General features: G+C 41.0%; 1 protein-coding gene across 1 annotated transcript in view; it reads left to right on the forward strand.

The window, feature by feature from the left end:
- The window catches only part of LRRC75A (leucine rich repeat containing 75A), a 211500-nt gene that overhangs the window by 178404 nt on the left and 9920 nt on the right, over positions 1 to 23176 (forward strand). The window lies entirely within an intron of this gene.

Below are 23176 nucleotides of genomic sequence, written 5' to 3' on the forward strand. Positions count from 1 at the left end.
AAAAGGTTCGCCATCACTGCCATAGGATATGTCATGAATACATTACAGATGCAGGTCCCTCCTTTCTGCTGACTCCCTTCCCATAGATGGGTCGAGCGCACACGCAGCCACTTTTATAGGAGTGGTGGAGTGTTTCAGGGGGACTATGTAACACATGAACATTTGTAAGGTCTAATGATGTTACAATTTTTAGGATACATCCCAAAGGTGTCTTTTTCAGCAGACTTTTGTGGATATTCATGCCAGAAAGGACCAAACGGCATAACAAATGTGATCATACAGTTGCCTAATTTGTTTCCTTCATTACATTTTACTGTATTCATCTTTCATTCCATCTGTTAAAGGGAGCATGGTGGCTCAGTGGTTAGCAATACAGCCTAACAGCGCTGGGGTCCTGGGTTTAAGTCCCAGGGTCAACAGCTGCAAAGAGTTTGTATGTTCTCTCCATATTCATGTGAGTTTCCTCCCACACTCCAAAAAACATACGGGTAGCTTGATTAGATTGTGAGCCCCATTGGAGACAGGGACTGATTTGGCAAGCTCTGTGTAGCGCTGTGTAATCTGTGTGCACTATATAAATAATTATCATCTGTTGTTTTTTTGTGTGTTTTCTTGGTGGGGCTTTTATTATTCCTAGATGTTTCCACTTCATAGTAATGCAAAACATGTGGCAAAGATGGCGTCCTATGACATTGCCTTAGTAAAAGGTGGCGCGAGTGGAACGCCCGGCTCTTCAGTCCTGCAGTGAAGCCCTTTGGTCCTTTGTTGAAGCTCCTGGCTAGGTTGGAAAAGTTAACCATGTAAATGCTATGGCATTAGCGGATAGAAGAGGGATATTTTGGCATTAAAGATGCCGTCCTGTAAGCCACTGAATGGCTCAAGATATCACAGGACCGGCCCAGAGTGTCAACAAATGACCGGAGTGCCATTCGGCGGGAATGGTGAGTTGGGGCATAACCGGCACTATTTTTTCAAGTTTTGCAGGGTTGCATGTTGTTGTTGTTGTTTGTTTTATGTTCCAGTGGCTGAAACATCTCCACTCAGTCCTTAGCAGGGAGATGTCCATATACATTACCGCCAATCAAGCAGGGTGTAATATGAAAGGAAGCAACATTACCTTTATTAAATAACAATACCCTCCCACATTATATGAATATTCTGGGCTCACTAATGGCCACTTACTTGTTCTCCTCATAAGTATAGTTACTCTCTGGCAACAGAACGGCCATTATTGTGAAACATTTGGAAATGGAAGTCGCTTAGCATTTTGGTAATGGCACATAAACACATCTGATGATTGCCTTGCTCAAATTTGGCTTCATCCCCCTTTGGATCTGTTTAATATACTGCTTGACTTCCTTGTGGAGAGGAAATTCCCAGTTCCATTTTTTTTTCCGGATCAAATGATTCCTGAAATGATCCTAGCTGTGTAAATTACACATCTCTGCCAACCACCAAGAGGCAAAATTAGTGTTCAGCCGAGAGATGAGTTTAACACCCACTTGTTAACGTGAGTGTCGCCAAGTGAGGTAAACAGATTTTGTGGGTGGGTTGGAGAGGATGAAAAATTAATAAAACAACACTGAAGGAGCCAGAAGTAATTATTTCTGTAGCATCTCCTCCATAGACCATTGGCCTGCAGATACATGTTAGAGTAATTAGGAGGATTGACGGGATCCACTCCCATTGATGTCTCTGCTTTTATAAATGAGGGTAACATAAACTTGAGTGATATGAAGCCTATATTACCCCTGCAATTAGGGGAGGTGCTATGAGGCAAAAATGATTTCCAAAAATAGTAAAAAGTACCAAAATTTTTTATTGTTTCTCAGATAAAACCATAATTAAACAAACAGAATATACAAAACAGTATGACAAGGTTACACAGTGGATATGCAGCAGAAAAAGAGGCAGTCATACCCGGACATAGCAATTTGCATGGAGGTGTTAATTGGGCTGGTATGTGGATTGTAAACCTATTTGAGGCATAGAAGTGCACTCAGGTAAAGGCATAGCAAATGCTCATGCCTAATGAACGTCACTAGAGGGTATATAAATACCAGTCCTTACCGTATAATAGGTAGGTGTGCCAGAGGTCCGGGGATGACTGCTGCCCCAACGTACGTTTCGGCTCTAATTGAGCCTTCGTCTGGGGGTGGCGTCTATCCGGTCACAAAGCATGTTTAAAGAGGAGTTTAGCCAATGAGATCGTTTTGCTCAAGGTATCGCGAGATTGCGGGTCACATGACCGCAATGATTTCGCGCATGCGCGATTGGATAGTGTTCTGTCAGGGTGCCGTGTCCTCGCGCATGCGCAGTCTCGCGCATCCGTCACCGCACGTACCGAGACCTTAGACATCCGAAACGAACTCAGGTAAGTTACTAAAAGGTTTGCGCCAGTCTGTATGTTGTATAGTTAAAGTGACAAGTGCTTTAAATAACATAGAACTGTTCCATATAGCTAGAGCAGAGTGTAAGTGTTTAAACAATTACATATTATACATGATGTGTTACCATTGATCGGCTAAAATCTCATATCATATCAACAAACATTATTGTGTCATCATTAGATGTCATATAAAAAAAAAAAAAAAAAAAACATTACAGTACCTAATTCATTCCATCATCTTTCATTAGAATGATGAAAGTGTAACTATTTACATTGTATTTAACCGTAAACTAGATACATCATATTTGTTAAACGTGATTTGCTTATAATATCCCTATATTGTGAGTGCATAGTGAAAATGAGCAAAGGAAGTGAGGGAAAGTGAGGGGAGTGACGTGTGAAGGGAAAAAGTGATGGGAAGTGCAGAGGGCATGGTGTGGAAATGGTGCTAAGATTACTATACATTGTATTATTATAAATCAAAACAAGTATGGAAACGGAATGGTTTATAATACTGTTGATGGGTGGAACCCATCCTCATATTCACAATTAGTAGTAATCACCATGGTTTGTCCATCACAGTATACTCACAAACCGTGTCACAATTGGAAAAAGAGTTCTTTAATCATCAAGGTATGCCGTGCCAAACCATTGGCATAAAGTTCTTTAATCATATAGGTGTAGACTTATCAGCTCCTCAGAACCAGATGTGCCGAAAACATATGACAAATGTCTGTCACTTGACATGTAAAGATCTAAAAGACTGTTTACAGAAGAAAAAAGGGAAATTCAATACACAAATAAAATGTCAAAGATTAAAATAAGTCCTACTATAGTGGACGCCTAGCATGCCATGGGAGCGTGATGCAGAAAAGTATATACATGAAGTTATAGGAGGGGATGGTATTGGTGAATCATTGGAGGAAAGGGGCGAAGCTGATGGTTTCATTCAGACCCTTAGGATAGATAGTCTCCAGGGTCCAGATCCACCTAGTTTCACATTGGGCCAGCTTCTTTTTAATTGAGCCGCCTCTGATCCCGGATATGATTTTATCTATCCCTCGGACTTTTAATAGTCCTGGGTTTGAATCATGTTTCGACTTAAAGTGGGCGGCTACTGGTTTGCCATCGGGATCGAAGTGTGGATCGGACGTAGCTTTAATGTCCCTCACACATGAGGGACATTAAAGCTACGTCCGATCCACACTTCGATCCCGATGGCAAACCAGTAGCCGCCCACTTTAAGTCGAAACATGATTCAAACCCAGGACTATTAAAAGTCCGAGGGATAGATAAAATCATATCCGGGATCAGAGGCGGCTCAATTAAAAAGAAGCTGGCCCAATGTGAAACTAGGTGGATCTGGACCCTGGAGACTATCTATCCTAAGGGTCTGAATGAAACCATCAGCTTCGCCCCTTTCCTCCAATGATTCACCAATACCATCCCCTCCTATAACTTCATGTATATACTTTTCTGCATCACGCTCCCATGGCATGCTAGGCGTCCACTATAGTAGGACTTATTTTAATCTTTGACATTTTATTTGTGTATTGAATTTCCCTTTTTTCTTCTGTAAACAGTCTTTTAGATCTTTACATGTCAAGTGACAGACATTTGTCATATGTTTTCGGCACATCTGGTTCTGAGGAGCTGATAAGTCTACACCTATATGATTAAAGAACTTTATGCCAATGGTTTGGCACGGCATACCTTGATGATTAAAGAACTCTTTTTCCAATTGTGACACGGTTTGTGAGTATACTGTGATGGACAAACCATGGTGATTACTACTAATTGTGAATATGAGGATGGGTTCCACCCATCAACAGTATTATAAACCATTCCGTTTCCATACTTGTTTTGATTTATAATAATACAATGTATAGTAATCTTAGCACCATTTCCACACCATGCCCTCTGCACTTCCCATCACTTTTTCCCTTCACACGTCACTCCCCTCACTTTCCCTCACTTCCTTTGCTCATTTTCACTATGCACTCACAATATAGGGATATTATAAGCAAATCACGTTTAACAAATATGATGTATCTAGTTTACGGTTAAATACAATGTAAATAGTTACACTTTCATCATTCTAATGAAAGATGATGGAATGAATTAGGTACTGTAATGTTTTTTTTTTATTTTTTTTTTTTATATGACATCTAATGATGACACAATAATGTTTGTTGATATGATATGAGATTTTAGCCGATCAATGGTAACACATCATGTATAATATGTAATTGTTTAAACACTTACACTCTGCTCTAGCTATATGGAACAGTTCTATGTTATTTAAAGCACTTGTCACTTTAACTATACAACATACAGACTGGCGCAAACCTTTTAGTAACTTACCTGAGTTCGTTTCGGATGTCTAAGGTCTCGGTACGTGCGGTGACGGATGCGCGAGACTGCGCATGCGCGAGGACACGGCACCCTGACAGAACACTATCCAATCGCGCATGCGCGAAATCATTGCGGTCATGTGACCCGCAATCTCGCGATACCTTGAGCAAAACGATCTCATTGGCTAAACTCCTCTTTAAACATGCTTTGTGACCGGATAGACGCCACCCCCAGACGAAGGCTCAATTAGAGCCGAAACGTACGTTGGGGCAGCAGTCATCCCCGGACCTCTGGCACACCTACCTATTATACGGTAAGGACTGGTATTTATATACCCTCTAGTGACGTTCATTAGGCATGAGCATTTGCTATGCCTTTACCTGAGTGCACTTCTATGCCTCAAATAGGTTTACAATCCACATACCAGCCCAATTAACACCTCCATGCAAATTGCTATGTCCGGGTATGACTGCCTCTTTTTCTGCTGCATATCCACTGTGTAACCTTGTCATACTGTTTTGTATATTCTGTTTGTTTAATTATGGTTTTATCTGAGAAACAATAAAAAATTTTGGTACTTTTTACTATTTTTGGAAATCATTTTTGCCTCATAGCACCTCCCCTAATTGCAGGGGTAATATAGGCTTCATAATTGTCATTTGCATATGGGGCACCGACCTTTGGTGCAACTATCTGTACAGTTGCTATAACCACAGGAATAGCTAATTCTGTACACTTTCTGTTTTCTATTCTCTGTTATTAAATAACATAAACTTGACAGGATTTCTATAAAGATATTCATATATACTTAGTAGCCGGGAGTTACTTCTCTCTGTAAGACGGAAATTCAATGGCTTCAGGGGGGATAACAGATTTTCATACATATTCTGCATTAATAGAATGTTACTATATATTTCACCAACATGACTCCTGAGATGTTGTGATGACATGGTATGGACATATATAGGGTTCAAAAGGGCTTTTATAAAACTATAATAATTTAGCTTTTAGATATTAAATCAATATCAGATCAATGGTTGTGCCATATCTCCTAATGGAGATTTTACCAATTAAAGTAACCTTATACCATCCAGGAAAACGTATTTGCATATATCCAGAATCCTTTATTAGTCCCATAGTTGGGAAATTCACATATATAGCAGTATATAATAAGGAATCTGTCATTATTATGGATAACATGGTTGGTGTGGTCCTAAACCACCAGGGTACCTTTGAAGGACATCTACCACCAGGATGAAGGATTGTAAACTAAGAGCACTGGCATACTGGTCTGTGCCCTCTCTGGCAGGATCTGCTCTTCCTTAAAGGAAACCTACCACCCGTAGATCCGTATCTACCTATTAAGTGAGGATAGCCCTTTTAAGGGCTAATCCTCACAACCCATGTATCTTTTTAAAACTTTTATTGGGGTAATATAGCCAGAGCTGAGGCTACATGGCGCGGCTACTCCCTGCCCCAGTAGCCTCTTGCGTTCTGCCTACCCTGACATCTTCAGGGCATGCTCAGAACTCGGCTTTGCAGATGAGGACGAGCAGCTACGAGGAGTTGCGTGCTGAAGATGTCAGGGTAGGCGTAACGCAAGAGACTACTGGGGCGTGGAGTAGCTGCATCATGTAGCCTCAGCTCCGGCTACTCCACGCCCCAGTGGCCTCTTTTGAAAATTTGCATATTACTACAATTAAAGTTTTAAAAAGATACAGGGGACGTGAGGATTAGCCCTTAAAAGGGCTAGTCTCACATCCAATAGAGACACCTACCACCCAATCTACCTTAATAGGTTGATCTGTGATGGCAGGTTTCCTTCAAGCATCTTATTCCCTGGTTTTTACAAAACAAAGGCTTTTTTAATTATGCAAATAAGCCTGAGGAACTCCCAGCTCCATAGGTGTTAATGGAGCCTGGAGTCCCTTAGACTCTATTGCATAATTTTAAATAATTTTATTTTTCATAAAAACAAGGGAATAAAAAGCTTAAAGAAATGTATATTCTGCCAGAGGGGGCACAGACCAGTATGTCAGTGTGCTTGGTTTACAATCATTCATCCTGGTGGTAGATGTCCTTTAATCATCACTAAACAATGGTGTTCTCTGGATGCTGATGAATACATCTAGAAGGCATTTGATCTACTACCAATCTCATATTAAATCTTGGTATTTAAATTAAAAGTGATTTTTTTCCCCTTTATACTATTTTGGCATAGAATCTTCTCGAAGAAGATGATTTGATTTTCGGTTCCTTTTTACATTCTTTTGCTGTGTGAATGTAGAAGATGGACGGAAGATAAGGAGCCCTTATCTCTGATAATTCACTCTCTCAGCTCCGTGATGATTACAAGACAGCATGAATCTCTTCTGTGATGTCTTATCATCCTGGAGCATCGCCTCAGCTTCATTCTCTCTCTATTAAGCTAAACTCTTTGAACAGTTCTTTCTTGAGTCTTTCTCATCACTGCATTTTCGTATTTTTCGTATTGGGTGAAAGATATGTCACAGAGTTGCAATCCGCACCAGCCCCGGAGTCACCTCTCCAAACACTGAACTGAATTATGGTTATGGTCAGTATTGACCTTACACTTCTAAGCTGATCATATGACGTAATGGAAGAAAATGTTAGCACTGTAGTTGTGAAGTCAAATCCACAGTTTGGGAGATACAATTGTTTTAATAGACCTGTCAGGGGAGGTTTATTTCCTCCATAATGAGAACTAATTAGTTTGTACAAGCCATAGGCAGTGACATGCTAAAATTACTCTAACTTTGGGTACATTTTTAGAACAGGTCTATATGACTTAAATATGACTGTAATAATAATAATTCCTTTATTTATATAGTGCACACAGATTACGCTGCGCTGCACAGAGCTTGTATCTCTACTATCTGTCTGTAGCAGCTTGCGGAATGTTATAGAGCAGTAATGAGCAGTGGAGATAGAGCCCTTTTTTATTGAGCGCTATTAATTCCATGGGGCTGTATAATCAAGGGGTTCACATACATTACAGTAAGAGAACAGCAAATGCCAGTATATAATACAGGAACTACTGAGATTTGGAACAAGTGAGGTCTTGGGAGGTACCATCTTTATGGGATGTTTGATGGAGACACGAGCTGAGTGAGGTTATTGTCCAAAATGTCCAATATGCCACTTCTTTGTCATTATGCAGCTATAAATTTACCGGTAAATAAAAAGTGATCAAAAGGTCGTACAGTCCCAAAATAAATGTAATTGTCATCACATCCCGCAAAAACTAATAGAATATCGCAAAATGAGGAATTTATTTTTGTAATAAAGGTATTATTTTTTTTAAAACCTAATAAATCCTATATATATTTGGTATCATCCTTTATCGCACCAACCCAAAGAATGAAGGGGAGGCGTCACTTGGAGGGCACAGTGTAAGGCTACATTCACACACCCATATGTTCGCCCATCCGTGGCTGGGTGAGCATACAGGAGGCGCGCTGGAGAGGAGGGGGATGAGCTCTGCTCACCCCTCCCCTCTCCACGGGAAACAGCATGGCCATGCACACGGGGAAAGATAAAGCATGCTCTATCTTTTTCCCGTGTACGATGCGGTACTGCTGCTGGGCCGCCATAGCCATCTATGGGGACATATATCCGCCCGCAAATTTGTTTGAATGGGGCCTTAGCCATAAAAACAAAGCCCACCAGAAAATGGTACAAAAGCCTTTTTTCCCCACATTCACTGAATAGATACTAGTAAATTTCATTTGTTTTGCAGAAAATAAATCCTTAAAGCTCCGTACACAGAAAAATAAAAAACTTTGGGAACAAAAAAATGGAAATGCAAAATAGAAAAAGGGCATTTGTAGGAAGGAATTAAAGTTTCTTATTTTGGATTGTTCTGAAAAAAGTTCAGACAACATAGAATCTTTATCTTACAGTATAGAGAACTTTTGGGACCTGATCTCACATGTTTATGCCCATCCCCCTCTGCCGCCTCGCCAGTGTTTCAGACACTTTTATGAGAAATGTGACATTGTTCTGGACATCCATCCATAATATATATTGTCTACATAATCAGCTCTGTAACAGAACGGTGATTCATTATTCTTTGCCGATGACTCGGTGACCTCAGTACACAATTGATGTGACTCTGTCGTTATTGGCTCCCGGAGCGCTGGTTACGGGTTACATTTGGATTTCACCCGATCTCACCTTATTGTACTCGGAGGTTTTATTTTTATGTCTCATTAGCAGGTGTGAAAAGATAAACATCTTTTTTTCTAGTCCTAGATGCCGGGGTTGCTAGGGGATTACTTGTACTAATTAAGTGGGGATGGGATTCTTGTGTACATGGGCAGAGAACCATTCATCAAAACAGCTTTCAGTAGAAACTAAAATTAGCTGTGTCTAGGAAGAAGGATTCGCCGTGTCAGACATGTTCTAAATGCGGCCGTATTGTCAGGACAATAATTAGTCGGTAGTTTAAGTTAATTGGAACTAATTTTTTACAGACATGGTAGTCAGGAAAAATATTCTCTCATTTTGTTACTTGTTTATTATTGTTCTTATAAGAGAATTTGTTTCTGTATGAAGAAAATGTTTTGTAATTGATAAGTTCAGGTCAATATAAGAAACTTTTTGATCTATCTTGTCCAGTGGCGTAACTTGAAGCTGATGGGCCCCAGTGCAAAGTCTTTGCCAGGCCCCCGACTGTAATGTATGGTTTATAGTAATAGCCTTCTATTATGGGAAAGTGACACTATAAGGGCCCCCTAAACCTCTTGTGCCCAGGTGTGCAACCTCTGCACCCCTTCAAGTTAAGCCCCTGATCTTATCATAGGAATGTGATCTGATCAGCCTCCTCCTGCCTGTTAAACTGCTAACATCTGTCTTCACTGAGGAGTCTTTAAAGGGAACCTACCACCCCGATTCTACCTATAAAGGTAGAAGGGGTGGTAGGTGGATGAATGGGACGTGAGGATAGCCCTTTTTGGGCTAATCCTCACGTCCCGGCTATCTTTTAAAAAAGTTTATTGCGGGCATATGGAAATTTATTTATGCGGCTACTGGGGCGTGGAGTAGCCGGACATGAGGCTACTAGTCGCGGCTACTCCACGCCCCAGTAGCCACGTTACTCCGCCTACCATTTAATCTTCAGCGCGCAGCTCCTCATAGCTGCGCGCCCTCGTCCGAGTCCCACGGCTACTGCGCATGCGCAGAACCCAGGCCTTTGGCTGCGCAGCCGCGGCTCCGGGGCCAGAGCTACTGCGCATGCGCAGTAGGCCGCAGATGCCGGGGGACTCGGACGAGGGCGCGCAGCTACGAGGAGCTGCGCGCCGAAGATTAAATGGTAGGCGGAGTAATGTGGCTACTGGGGCGTGGAGTAGCCGCGACTAGTAGCCTCATGTCCGGCTACTCCACGCCCCAGTAGCCGCATAAATAAATTTGCATATGCCCGCAATAAACTTTTCTAAAAGATAGCCGGGACGTGAGGATTAGCCCAAAAAGGGCTATCCTCACGTCCCATTCATCCACCTACCACCCCTTCTACCTTTATAGGTAGAATCGGGGTGGTAGGTTCCCTTTAATGAGGAGTAGAGACACAGGAAATACCTCTCCTGACTGCTAAACTGCTTAGTACACTGCTCAGATCTGTCTTTAATGAGGAATAGAGACACAGGAAATACCTCTCCTGACTGCTACACTGCTTAGTCCACTGCTTCGATCTGTCTTTACTGAAGAGCAGGGAGACACTGGAAAAGACCTCTCCTTACTGCTCAACTGCTTAGTCCATTGCTCAGATCTATCTTTAATGAGGAGTAGAGAGACACAGAAAAAGACCTCTCCTGCCTACTAAACTGCTTAGTCCACTGCTTCGATCTGTCTTTACTGAGTAGTAGAGATACACAGAAAATGACCCTCTCCTGCCTGCTAAACTGCTTACTCCACTGCTTCGATCTGTCTTTACTGAGTAGTAGAGAGACACAGAAAAAGACCTTTCCTGCCTGCTAAACTGCTTAGTCTACTGCTCAGATCTGTCTTTATTGAGGAGTAGAGACACATAAAAAGACCAATCCCCCCTGCTAAACAACTTAGTCTACTGCTCTGTAAAGATGTGTCTTTACTAAGAAGTGGAGAGACATAGGAAAAGACCTCTCCTGCCTACTAAACTACTTAATTCACTGCTCTGATCTCTCTTCAGTAAAAGCAAACTGTAGTGTACATAGAAGACAGAGGTGGAGACAATAGAAGAGACACAGACACCGTAAAATATTCTGAGAACAGTACAAGCAGTACTAGCCATTTTATTGTAATATTTCAGCAGGACTGAGCAGATAGATGTGAATACAGCTCTGGTGAGACATATCCAACAATTATCTCTTCGAAGACCGGTAATTTTCGGGAAACCCAATGAAAAAGAACGATTCGGACCCTTAGTATGACCCCCAATGTATTGTAGACTAATCATAAGATGCAAGGATAATTGTTGTGTGATTTCACTTTGGACATCTTCATTGAAATAAAGTATCTTAATGAAAGCCTAATAAAAGTGTTATTTTAAAGGACATCTACCACCAGGATGAAGGATTGTAAACTAAGCACACTTACATGCTGGTGTGTGCCCCCTCTGGCAGAATCTGCTCTTCACTTAGCTTTTTATGCCCTGGTTTTCACAAAAAAACTTTGAAAATTATGCAGATGAGTCTGTGAGGCTCCGGGCTCCATATGTGTTAATGGAGCCTGGAGCCCCTTAGGCTTATTAGCATAATTTAAAAAGTTTTTTTCTTTAAAACCAGGTCATAAGAAGCTTTAAAAAAAGCAGATCCTGCCAGAGGGGACACACACCAGTATGTTAGTGTGCTTTGTCTACAATCCTTCATCCTAGTGGTAGATTTCCTTTAATGTGGGGATACCGGTAATTAGCGACTGATTGCACAGTCTTTTGGAAAATAGTTTGAGTACCCTACTGAACATGTCTTGAGTAATAAAGTTATTTGTGACCTGGACTTATAGTTAATTTGCATATATTTGAGGGAAATCTTCTGGGTACAAACTAAAAAAAAAAAAATGGCCTAAAAACTTCCCCTCCACCAAGTTTTCGATGAGGACTCGGGGACAGATTTCACAGTGAGCTAATGTTTTCTCTTCACTTCTTTGGTTTCTGTGATTAATAAAACTGCCAGAGAAATATTCCGGGTTTCTCTGTCTGATCGCCATTTCTCACATTGAGCTGATAGGTGACCGAACAGAATATAATTGAGAGGTCTAGTATCTTCATGTAACACTTTACTAGTCCTAGTAAAAGCGGAGACAAGACGCCTAATAAAGTAATGGCCTTACATTATTTTATGATACATCTTCCGTGAGACGCAAACGATTTATAGGGCCAGTAAAGTACATGAGATGTCAGTCATGAGGGTTTTTGTATTTTATTACTTCTCTAAACAACTACTGTAAATGTAATTAAGTTTACAAGTCATATTATAGGCTTGAAATGAGTGAGAAGGGGTTGATGTCTTTTTTTCTCCCACTGACCAACAACTAAGGGAAAATTTACCCACAGGTGGACTTGCTGCACTGATATATGTCCTTACACTGCTAAGTACTTGGCTCTCTGCAATGAACTGCTCCACAACCGCTTCCCTCTGGTCGGGGAGACGGTCATAGTATTCAACCAGAGGACTGCTACATCATTCATTAAATAGGTATTTATAGTATCATAGTTTATACGGTTAAAAAAAGAAACATGTCCATCAAGTTCAACCGAGGAAGGGAGGGGATTGGATGAGGAAGGGATTTAGGGGAAACAATTCCATATAACATAACCTTCAATGTTATTTAGGTGTAAAAAAGCATCTAGACCCTTCTTGAAGCTCTCTGCTGTCCCTGCTGTGACCAGTGCCTGAGGCAGGCTATTCCACAGATTGACAGTTCTCATAGTAAAAAAGCCCTGTCACCTCCGGTGATTAAACTTTGATTTCTTCAGACAGAGACAGTGCCCCCTCGTCTTTTGATTTGATTTAATCTGAAACAACTTATATTTTTTGTTTGGAACATTCATATATTTATATAAATTAATCATGTCCCCTCGTAGTGGTCTCTTTTCCAGACTAAATAAATAGGTCAGATTCTTCTCATGAATACCTTCTCTTGTCTGCACACTGCCTCCTTATAGCAGAGCTGACTGTGTGTTTTATGGATTAGATGAGGGAGCAGCGCTGAGACGGTCATTGTGTTTTATATCCATCTCCTGGATCTCTTCATCTCTGATCTGTCTCATCCCCCTATTTATGTGTCAGATGCAAATATAATATTCAGAAGCTAAATAAAAGTGAAGATAAACCCTGTACCCTGATAATCTAAACACATTGTCAGCACACAGCATCTCACAGCACAGAGGGATCATGAAGTTTCACAGCAATATAACTAAAAAGAGTAAAATTGTAAAGTAAGGGGTTAAAAATTATCTTGTGTAAACATTACTAGGGGATTAAAATTTGAGAACTTTCTTTTATGGAAAACCCCTTTAAAGCTCCTTCTACACAAATGTATGATATGGCCAGACCGAGACATGAGTGTGTCATATGTTTGAATGGAGAGTTGAATGATCCTTAACACCCAGGCCATACATATAGCAAAAGATTGAATGTGCTCTATCTTTTTTTCCGGTGATCGCACAGTTTGATTTCAGACGTGTGTGCTCACCATACCGTGTCATGCGCAATGCACTCCTATGGCAGCTATATGTTAGCTGCCATTCACACAGCTAGCATACATCCGCCTTATACGGTCATGTGCAAGGGGTATAAGATGGCAGCTCCAAGCAGAGAGTCCTTAGCTCAGCAGTGTTTGGAGACTTCTCAGTTCTAATAGTCCAGCTACAATAATGGAATATGAATGCAGTATACAAAGATCTCCAGGGCTGATACCTCACACCGTATACAGCTTCGTACAGTCAAAACTGCTGGTAGTCTTCCTTAGAGCCGCTGTCCCAGGATTTTAAATTATTCCCTATTCATGGGTTGGTGGATTACAAGTGATTACATTAGTGAGGGTCAAACTCAGTGATCTGGAAAACAGGTGCCATGTTCTGATGAATGGGTGGAGTGACAGGACCAACATGAGTTGGACTGAAAGAAATCTACAACCACCCCTTTAAAAACTGAATGGTTAAGCAGAACGCATTCTCGTCAAGCCATTAGTGATAATGGGACCCCGGTTCTCCGGTTCGTCGAGGGTCCCAGCAGTCAGACCATCCCTGATCACCCCCCTTATTCTGTAGATAGAGGACAGCTTAACAAACCCTTTATTGTGAGAATAGACTTTTTCTAAACTATCCTTACATTGCTTTTGGCTTCATGCTGTACATTTCCTATAGACATTTGTTTACACACAGGAATCTGTAAGGAGCCATAAGTAGACACTGGAGGGCAATGATAAAGTCATCCTGCAATTATTGTCTCCAGATGAGGTCTCCACAACGTCTTCCCTCCTAGATGTGATTACCAAACAGTGCACAACTCCCATCCAGCCTCGCAGGCTCTGAATTAGATTGACCTCATTTAACATCTTTCCTGAGGTCTCCTACAGCGCAGGGATTAAGTTTATCAGCTTTGTAGAAACAGAGATAAAACAGATTTTAACCTGGATTTTCTTGTGCGCTTAGGAAGGGTTACCAGGTCATGTGTAGGGGGCTACAAAGTTTACTAGAAGTTGTACAGTACAGTGTGGAGCTGGTGGGTCTCCTGCTCTCATCTGCAGAACATCTGGAGGTCAAACGAGGACAATCCAATCATCTGCATCCATATGTGTGACCGACACAAGTGATATGAAGATGACCATTTCTGGGATCGTCTCCGTTTCATATTCTTGAATACTTGTAAGTCCTTCTTAATAGGGCACATGTTTCATAAGTCTGGCTTTTTCCCTTTGTTTTTTGAGACTTTCCTTGGCGTTCCTGCTGGTTAGATGGATCCTGTTTTCCTTTATTGATAGATACACGTGGCGTATGGTCTGTAGTGAATTTGTGACTTTATAAAACAAAAGTCTCCAAAAGTCACAAACTGCCCCCAGATCATTTCTACACCTGGTCAGGGGCAGCCGTACTCCAATGTCTCGGGGACACCTGGGACTGGATCCTCGGTGTAGTCTGTACATATGTTCCTATCTTCTACTTTTTGTTTCTAATAACATTGTAGTATAAGAACTTTATCTGAGCCCTTCCTGCAGTCTGATATATTACAGTTTTTCCGTAGCATTACTGTGTTTGTTCTAGATATATTTCTGTGTGCAGGATGTAATGCAAATATGAATAATCTGATAAGAAATAGTGATAATATCTGAATGCACACATCATAGATTGTAAGCTCTGGCGAGCAGGGCCCTTGCTCTAATTGTCCTATCTGACTACGTTATTGCTATGTAATGTTATTGTTTGTACATGATCTGTACAGCGCTGCGGTATATGATGGAGCTATAAAAAGATTATTATTATTTATAATCTCCAGCGTAATGACTGCTGGAACCTTGTTGATGTATTAGACTGGGGTCACACTGCAGAAATGTCCACTGGGTGGGTAGAATGGTTCAGTTTTGGGGGCGCGTTACTGAGTGGGACCCTTTTGTGGTTGAAACTTGCGAAAATAAACCATATTGTGGATTTAAAATAGGAGAGTATATAGGAACATACACACATGTATAGAAAATATTGGGGCACATTTACTTGTTCCTTGGAGTTCGCGAAAGTACATTGTCCGACGATAATGCAGTGTGCCGTCATTCAGTAAGATCGTGCGCCCGATATCCTGCATGTGTCACTTCCCCGCTCAGGTCCGAGTTCACCTTCTTCTTCCTGGTGCATGTAAGTGCATTGTCTTGCGACTCAATTTGAATCTTAAATCTCATGCTCAATCCGAATCAGTCAGATCATCCCATGGCATGCGCCCCGATTTCTGTTGCAGATGCACCACAATCCTATCACGTGTGACACAATCCCAGCGCAAACTCCTGTTAAATACTTGTCAAAGCCGTGCAAATCCCAAAACCGGCCAAAAGTCAAAGGAAAGTGCAATCCGTGACCCTTAGTAAATAAGCCCCATTATCTTGTCTTAATAAGCTACTGCTTTTGCACAGACACAAATTCCCCCATTTTTATATTTATTTAGGGATTTTTTTTGGTAAGGTTTTACTTAATGCAAGTGAGGACACCTAGTGGTGATACAGCAGATCACAGCACTTGCGCTAGCACTTTCACGTGTCAGCATGCGGTAGGTTCAGTGATATTATGAATGAATATGTAAAATGCCCCATGTTTTGACAGATTTTGACACATTTCATGTTATGTATAAATTTACTGTCCAAATGATTGTTTCAGTCCTGAGATGGAATCTAAATATATACTGACTACATTATCCTACAGCCGAGATGACAGGCTTGTTATGTCTCCTATTCAGAATCTTACTGTGAATGTTTTCCATTTTTTTTTATATGTTTTCACATTATTCCAGGGAGTATATAAATTCCTAGGTTGTTCTTCAGTGTTCTTGAGACGCTTCTCTTCTCTTCTATGGAAGCTGTCATGGAACACCTTCTTAAAGGGGTTGTCCGGACACTGAAAAACATGGCTGCTTACTTCCAAATAGATCGCCACACCTGACCATGGTGCTGGAATTGCAGCTAAGCTATACAGGGATGAATTGCAATACCTCACACCGCCTATGGTCAGGAAATGAGCACTTTTTGGCATGTTTTTCAATCTCTAGACAATCCCTTTAAGCTCCAAAGGCATAAAAAGGAAGCTTTTGTCACCCAATCTCAGGTGCAGCTACTACCACTACTCTACATATAGCAAAGCACTAACCTCCCCCTAATGTTGAGACAAAGACTGATGATCACCTGGAAGAAAAATAAACTAAGAAATCCAACATGCATAAAATCCACATTTATTCCATTTTGAAGTTAAAAACCTGCACGCACTTGATACATATGAAACAAATCTTGAACATGGTAAAGCATCTTCATAGCGACGCGTTTCGAACAATAGAGTTATTTTTGAAACAAGCTGGAATAAAGAATGGATTCTAATGGATTTTTTGGGTTATTTTTCTTCAACAATGAACTACAGTTCAGGCAGTCCTCGACTTAAGGACTCGACTTAAGGACTTAAGGGTCGTCTGTAAGTCGGGTGACTTACAGACGACCCCTAGTTACTGACGGACCTCTCTGCCAACTCTGGTGAAGTCTCTGGTTGTTACTTTACTTCAAATGATCAGCTGTAAGGTGTCTGTAATGAATTTTTATTTATAATCCTTGTTCCATTGACTGCCCAAAATTTTGAATATCCCAAATTTTTTGGCTATAATTACAATTATAAAATATAACAGTTCCAACTTACATACAAATTCAACTTAAGAACAAACCTATCATTTTAGTCAATTCTAAGTTGGGCTGGGTCGAGTTAAACAAAAAATTAAATAATAAAAAATGTGTGTTTCTGTTTTTACCCCACACCTTCTAGCGTTGCAGCGGTCTGCAGTTCTATAGGACCGCCATTTGGATCGGATATGTAGGGGGTCACGGCACCTACATTGGCAGTCGGTGGCTTCAGTCGGCATCAGTGATGTAGAATAATCACAGAAAAAGAGGGCACTTCCCAAAAGTCATGTAATAGAACAATCTTAATTCCATATTCACTTTACAGCCCAAAGGGAGGGAAGACAAAATCAGGTTTGCTCCGCCTCGAAGTGATGATCGTTTTGCATTATTTGTCCTTCTTCTGGCCTCAGGATGTTTAATACCCTGCAGTGAGGCAAACCTAAGACCTTCACAATGTTGTAGCTGGGAGCGGGGGGAAGGGCTGCATCAGGATTCCTTTAGGCATTTTTTTCATGTACCAAAAAAATTTTTCAATTCTGCAGGTACTTCCTATAATCTGGTACTAACAGTGGACCTGACATCCTTGTTCGGGGTCCAGGCGTACAACCCGCACATATTGCTGCCGGCTGGACAGGCAGTTCAGCAGATTGATGCCCCTTACAACTATCTGTGTCTATGATCGGCCAGACATGGTCACCCTGGTCAATAATTTTTTCCCCTCTGACCAATCTGCCAGATTGTCAGTTCGGCTGCCATTCCGTAAATATGTGCAGGTTGTGCGGCCCAACCATGAACGTCAGGTCCCCTCATCTCTAACCACAACCATTTACTTTCCATTAACTACCACTTATATTGTACAGGGTTGAGGGTCCGATGTTCCTCAGGTTTCACCTGCAGCTTTCATCTCAGGTTTTCCTTTGATGATGTATTTTCAAAATTGACAAAATTAGCAAAGGGGAGACAGCGCCTCATGGATAGCTCCTCATTAACCAGCATCTTAAGACACCGTCAGAGAAATATTTGGATTTCAGCCTAAACATTTTATCAATATTATTCTAATTGAGTGTCTTTTAATTAGAGAGACTCTTGAAGTGTATTTCAAAGCTGCCGAGATTATCCCTAGAACACTGAGTGTTTGTAATGAAGCCTCCTCATGGATCATGGGGGTCACAAGGGTAATAAGATATTGTCTTATTATGGAGAATTTAGGGATATCTTTGATGTCTAAGTAACAATGTTTATCAATTCTAGAAATATTTTATTGATGTTGTAATTGGAGATTAATTTTAGGAAAAAATGAGAGACAACAGAAGAACTAAACTCTTCACTGTGTGTATAAAAATATACATTTCAGATATCTCACACTTAATAACGATGATAGTTAAAATTAGGGTTTTTTCAGAAAAACTATTTAATATTATCAGCTTTTTTTAACTGTTAAGAAAAAAGTCACACAGTTTTCACACAGTCTACTATTTCAAGCAGCTTCAAGGGAACCTGTCATCAGCATCTCAGATGTTTTTAACCATTGTTTTTCCCAGGTTCCCATAGCCTTTTTAAAACTCCTGCCAATTTGCTTTTAACATAACTGATTCCACTCACTTATAAAAGTATATAAAAGCTCCCTGCCAGCAAACTGCATCAATTCACTGGTGCGTCTGTTACAAGGCTGCAATCATCATCATTATCTGCTCTCTGATCTACTAGATCTTACTCTGTCCTTCCTCCTTCATGCAGCCTTTAGCTGATCGCATGCTCCAAGTAAATCTCATGTCTGCAGGAGGAAGGATGGAAGGAGGAAGAGGCAGAGAGGAGATAATGATGACACCATGGACTCCAAAAGTGCTCCAAAAGGAAGCAGCTCCTAGTGCTACAGTACAGTGGGTGGGGCTGTGTGGAGAAGAGGACCTCCCCCTCATGAATAGGCCGGACCACTTACAGCACGGTTCGGCGTTTCTATTGTGCAGTGCGACAGTGTCTGATGGCGTTAGCAGTTTAAAACTGCTACATCTGTTGTAGCACTAGGAACTGTTTACTAAAGTAAGCAGCTCCTAGTGCCATTTTTACAGGTGACACATCCTATTTAAGCTTGCTTATGATAATGAATGAGTCTCTTTACTTCGAGCCCAAGATTTGTATGGCCCAATAGATATATCTCACTTATCAAAATTGCACATAGCTTCCAACATCTACAAAATATGGTCTAATCTCTTCACATGTTGCGACACATGCAACACAAATTGGGGGGGCGTGCCGTCGGACGATCCAACTGATTCGGACTGAGGGCGGGATTTAAGATTCAAATTGTGTCACAAGATCTAGCCCTTACATACACCAGGGAGAAGATGGTGAACTCTGTCGGACCTGAGCGGGGAAGCGACACATGCAGGATATTGGGCACACGATCTTAGTGAATCGCGGCACAGTGCATTATCGTTGGACAATGCACTTTCTGTGAACTCCAGGGGGATTGTTAGTAATTGTGCCCCATTGAGTTTGTCTTTGCACAGTCTTCTCGTCGTTCATTTGAGCTCTATACTAGGTAGATTTGTGCTGAGATTGGTGAATAATTGTATCACCTTGAATATCATCTTCTCTGTTCCTAATAGATTTTAAAGGACAGCTACCGTCAGTTATAGAGTAGAGTAGTCCTAGTAAGAAGTTCCTGAGGAACCTATTGATAACTCGATACACACGGTTGTGGCAATATAAATTATAAAAATTATTATAGTAAGCCTGAGGCGCTCTAGTATTATGATTTATTCACTCCCCACGTTGCACTACCATTCCCACCCCGTCCTGCCCTTCACTATGGGGGGTTGATGGTAGATGTCCTATAACATCGAACCTATAGTGCAGGTGCCACTCATCACCCCAGGACAGAGTTCACCAAATAGGACCAAATCCACCAAATCTTCCTGCAGTCCCAGGCATTTAGAGATGCTGCTCTCAGCGCTATTTTAAAGCGACACTTCATTGGCTGTTTGGAACTGCGGGAAAAGTGAGAAGGTGTAGGCAGAACTGCAATATCTTTGGAGCTCATCCTGCTGGACCCACTATTCTTCCTCTACAGAGAGTCCCTGGAGAGAGATTCAGAATTTGCCCTCCTTCTTGGTTGCCTCAGGGGGCCGATACGATTGAAAGATGTGGAAGAATAGGTAGCAATAAATTACTGCTTAAAATGCCATGTTGGCACCTCATGGTAATTAAGTGGATTTTAGTTGTAGTTTGGGCACTCTGTCTCTAAAAGGTGTGTCATCACTGTCCTTTAAGTTTCGAGGTGCAGGCGGTGAATTAGATAGTCTGATATTATAATTTAAAATGCTTAGCCTTAGTGCATAAGTTAAGTGCACTATTTTAAATTGTAGGCTAAACGCGTTTTGGAGGTCCTCCCTAGTTGTAGCTGGGCTAACCTTGACCTACATACATAAAAGTAGCTTGTTGGTCCCCCACACCCGGACCATTGATGAATGTGCTAGAACTGGTGGAAGACTTTCATTTGACCCTGGCTTCACAGTGAGGTATATTTTAATTTGTCCTGTTCCTTGCAACAGGAAATAGCACAAGCGTAATGGAAGAAATCCCTCTTAGGTGTTATTTTCTTTCTTGTATCACATATGAAAGCTGTCAGCGAAGAGTGGTATCATCTAGTAGATTTATGGCTTCTCCCATAATGCAGCTTGTAGAACAGGAGGATGAGACAAGGGAAGAAAATCTATCCTGCAAATTCAATTAACTGTGTAGTCACTAGATCGAAATGAGTAACTCTGTACCCCCCACTAGTTTTACAGTTTCCTACTACTGTATATCCAACTCTTGAAGATAATCTCTGCGTTTTCGTATGATGCATATAAATAGGACATATACAGCAGTGTTTGTGCTCCATTTATATAAAGTACAAAAATATAGCTATAATACATAGCCAAATACAAAAAGCTTTGTCTTGTTTGTTGTAAGGTTCAATGAAAAATGTTGGTCTGCTGACATCCTGTCAGGGAAATTAATATACAATAACCAGTAGAGAAGAAAAGATACTGTAAAGAGGAGCTCTGTTTGACCAGATACAGGATGGGTGCGTAAGGTATATGTACAAGTGTGTAATGTCTATGTTATACAGTGTCTGGAAACAGACTAAGACACAGCCAGAGACAGGGACCTTTGAGACTCATCCCCTTCCCAGCTGTCCGTGACTTTTGCCACAACTTACTCTAGTAGTTAAGGGGCAAACAGAGACAAAGACAAACAAACACAGAAGAATAGTATCCAGAGCCGGGTCACAACAAACAGGGCAAACACAGTACAGAATCACAAGCGCAGAGATCAGAAACATAAGCTAATTAGGAGCACAGGCAAAGAACACAAATCAGGAGGAGTTTATATGAGAAACCATAGTACCGATCTGGAGAGGAATTCTGTCAATCTCAGAGGTTAACTCTATGAGAACCAGAGCAGAGTTTGCAGGAGACAGATGGGTGCGGTGCAGAAACAAAGTAGCCAACAAGTATAAACCAGTGTTCATATTAGCAATGTCAGAGCGAAGCACAATGACACAATCAGCGCATCCTCAGCCATACCTTATCAACAGAGGATGAAGCCGTGAGTGTGAGTGTGTAATGTGTATGAACAAGTGTGTAATATGCATTTACGAGTGTGTAATATATGAACAAGTGTGTAATGTGTATGTATGCATGTTTGTGCTGTGTGTTATGTTCATAAAAATGTTGACAGGTGATGTGTATAAATTTGTAATGTGCCCAAATGTGGATGTATGTATATGAAAGTTATGTATGTATGTGTGCACCATATAGCAGTGCTATGTTTGTGTACAGGAAAGCAGTATTGTATATGTCTTCACTAATAGCAGTGTGTTAGCCGGATGGGTATCGCTCTAAAATATTTTTATATAAAATATACTGAACTATCAGCAGATTATTGACAATGTGGTAATTTCTCGTATTCTATAGTTTTTCCATCATCTCCCACTCATTTTCATCCATCATGTATCATAGCCTCGTATACGGAGTAAAGGAGCGTAATTGAGTATATACTAAGTGTGTGCTATTGACGCTCCCTTTTCAGCTAGCAGAGACAACGTATGGATATAGACCACTGCTGTCCTATATACTCACCCCCTGACCTCTTATACACAGTATTGTTGTGTATATTTAGACATGGCCATCCACATAAAGGGGAGGCTGATTATTCCCAAATATAAAAGCACCGAACTAGATTTATGAAAAGATACCGAGCCGGTAATAAGGCTCATTTTCTATCCTCATAATGATAATCATTTTTCATGTTCTTTGCTCAGTAGGACTCAAAACCATTAAAAATTATAAAATGCGAACAGAGCCAGAAAACAGGCGGCAGGATAATAACAACTACACAAAGGATGATTACCTGTCACCGCGACTAGAAGTCTGGAAAAAGCCAAGTATTCAGATTGTTTTAAAGGGGAATGTTACTCATTTATAGGAGGATGAAGACGGATGATAGGAGAACTGATTGGTTGGACCAACACTCATCACGAGAACGGGATCCCCAATCATCTGGAGAATTGGGCTTCCTAATAGGTGCAACAGGATGTTGCGCATGTGTTGTGCCATCCATGCATCACTTGTATGGCCAACCAATACTAGTATGAACAGGATATCAGATCTTCTGTAATAGTTCAGCATAAGTGCCGGTTAGTATTTGCATGTGTTTGGAGCCTCCATGTGGTATAAGCTATGACAGTAGCTGGGGCTTATCTGGCATAGTCGGTATTTGATGTATGACGTACACAGCTGAATGTGAACAAAGCTTGACACTTTCATATTTGGTGGTGTTTTATGCGTGGAGGGGATCAGGTACCATGTAAACGTCTGGAGACAGAGCCTTCTGTCTTTCTTTCCATTTATATCTTTTATGGATAAACCTTTTATCACGGGAATGAACTTGGCTTAGCTCCGCTTTAACAGGATTATGTTCTCCTGTGTTCCCACACACGGCTGCCGCTTATTTTATGCTCTTTGCAAAATCAGAGGGCTAAGGAGAGTAAAAGGTGATGGAAATATTAACAGTGGGTCTATA

This window comes from Engystomops pustulosus, chromosome 2, assembly GCF_040894005.1.
Source record: "Engystomops pustulosus chromosome 2, aEngPut4.maternal, whole genome shotgun sequence".
Lineage (NCBI taxonomy): Eukaryota > Metazoa > Chordata > Amphibia > Anura > Leptodactylidae > Engystomops > Engystomops pustulosus.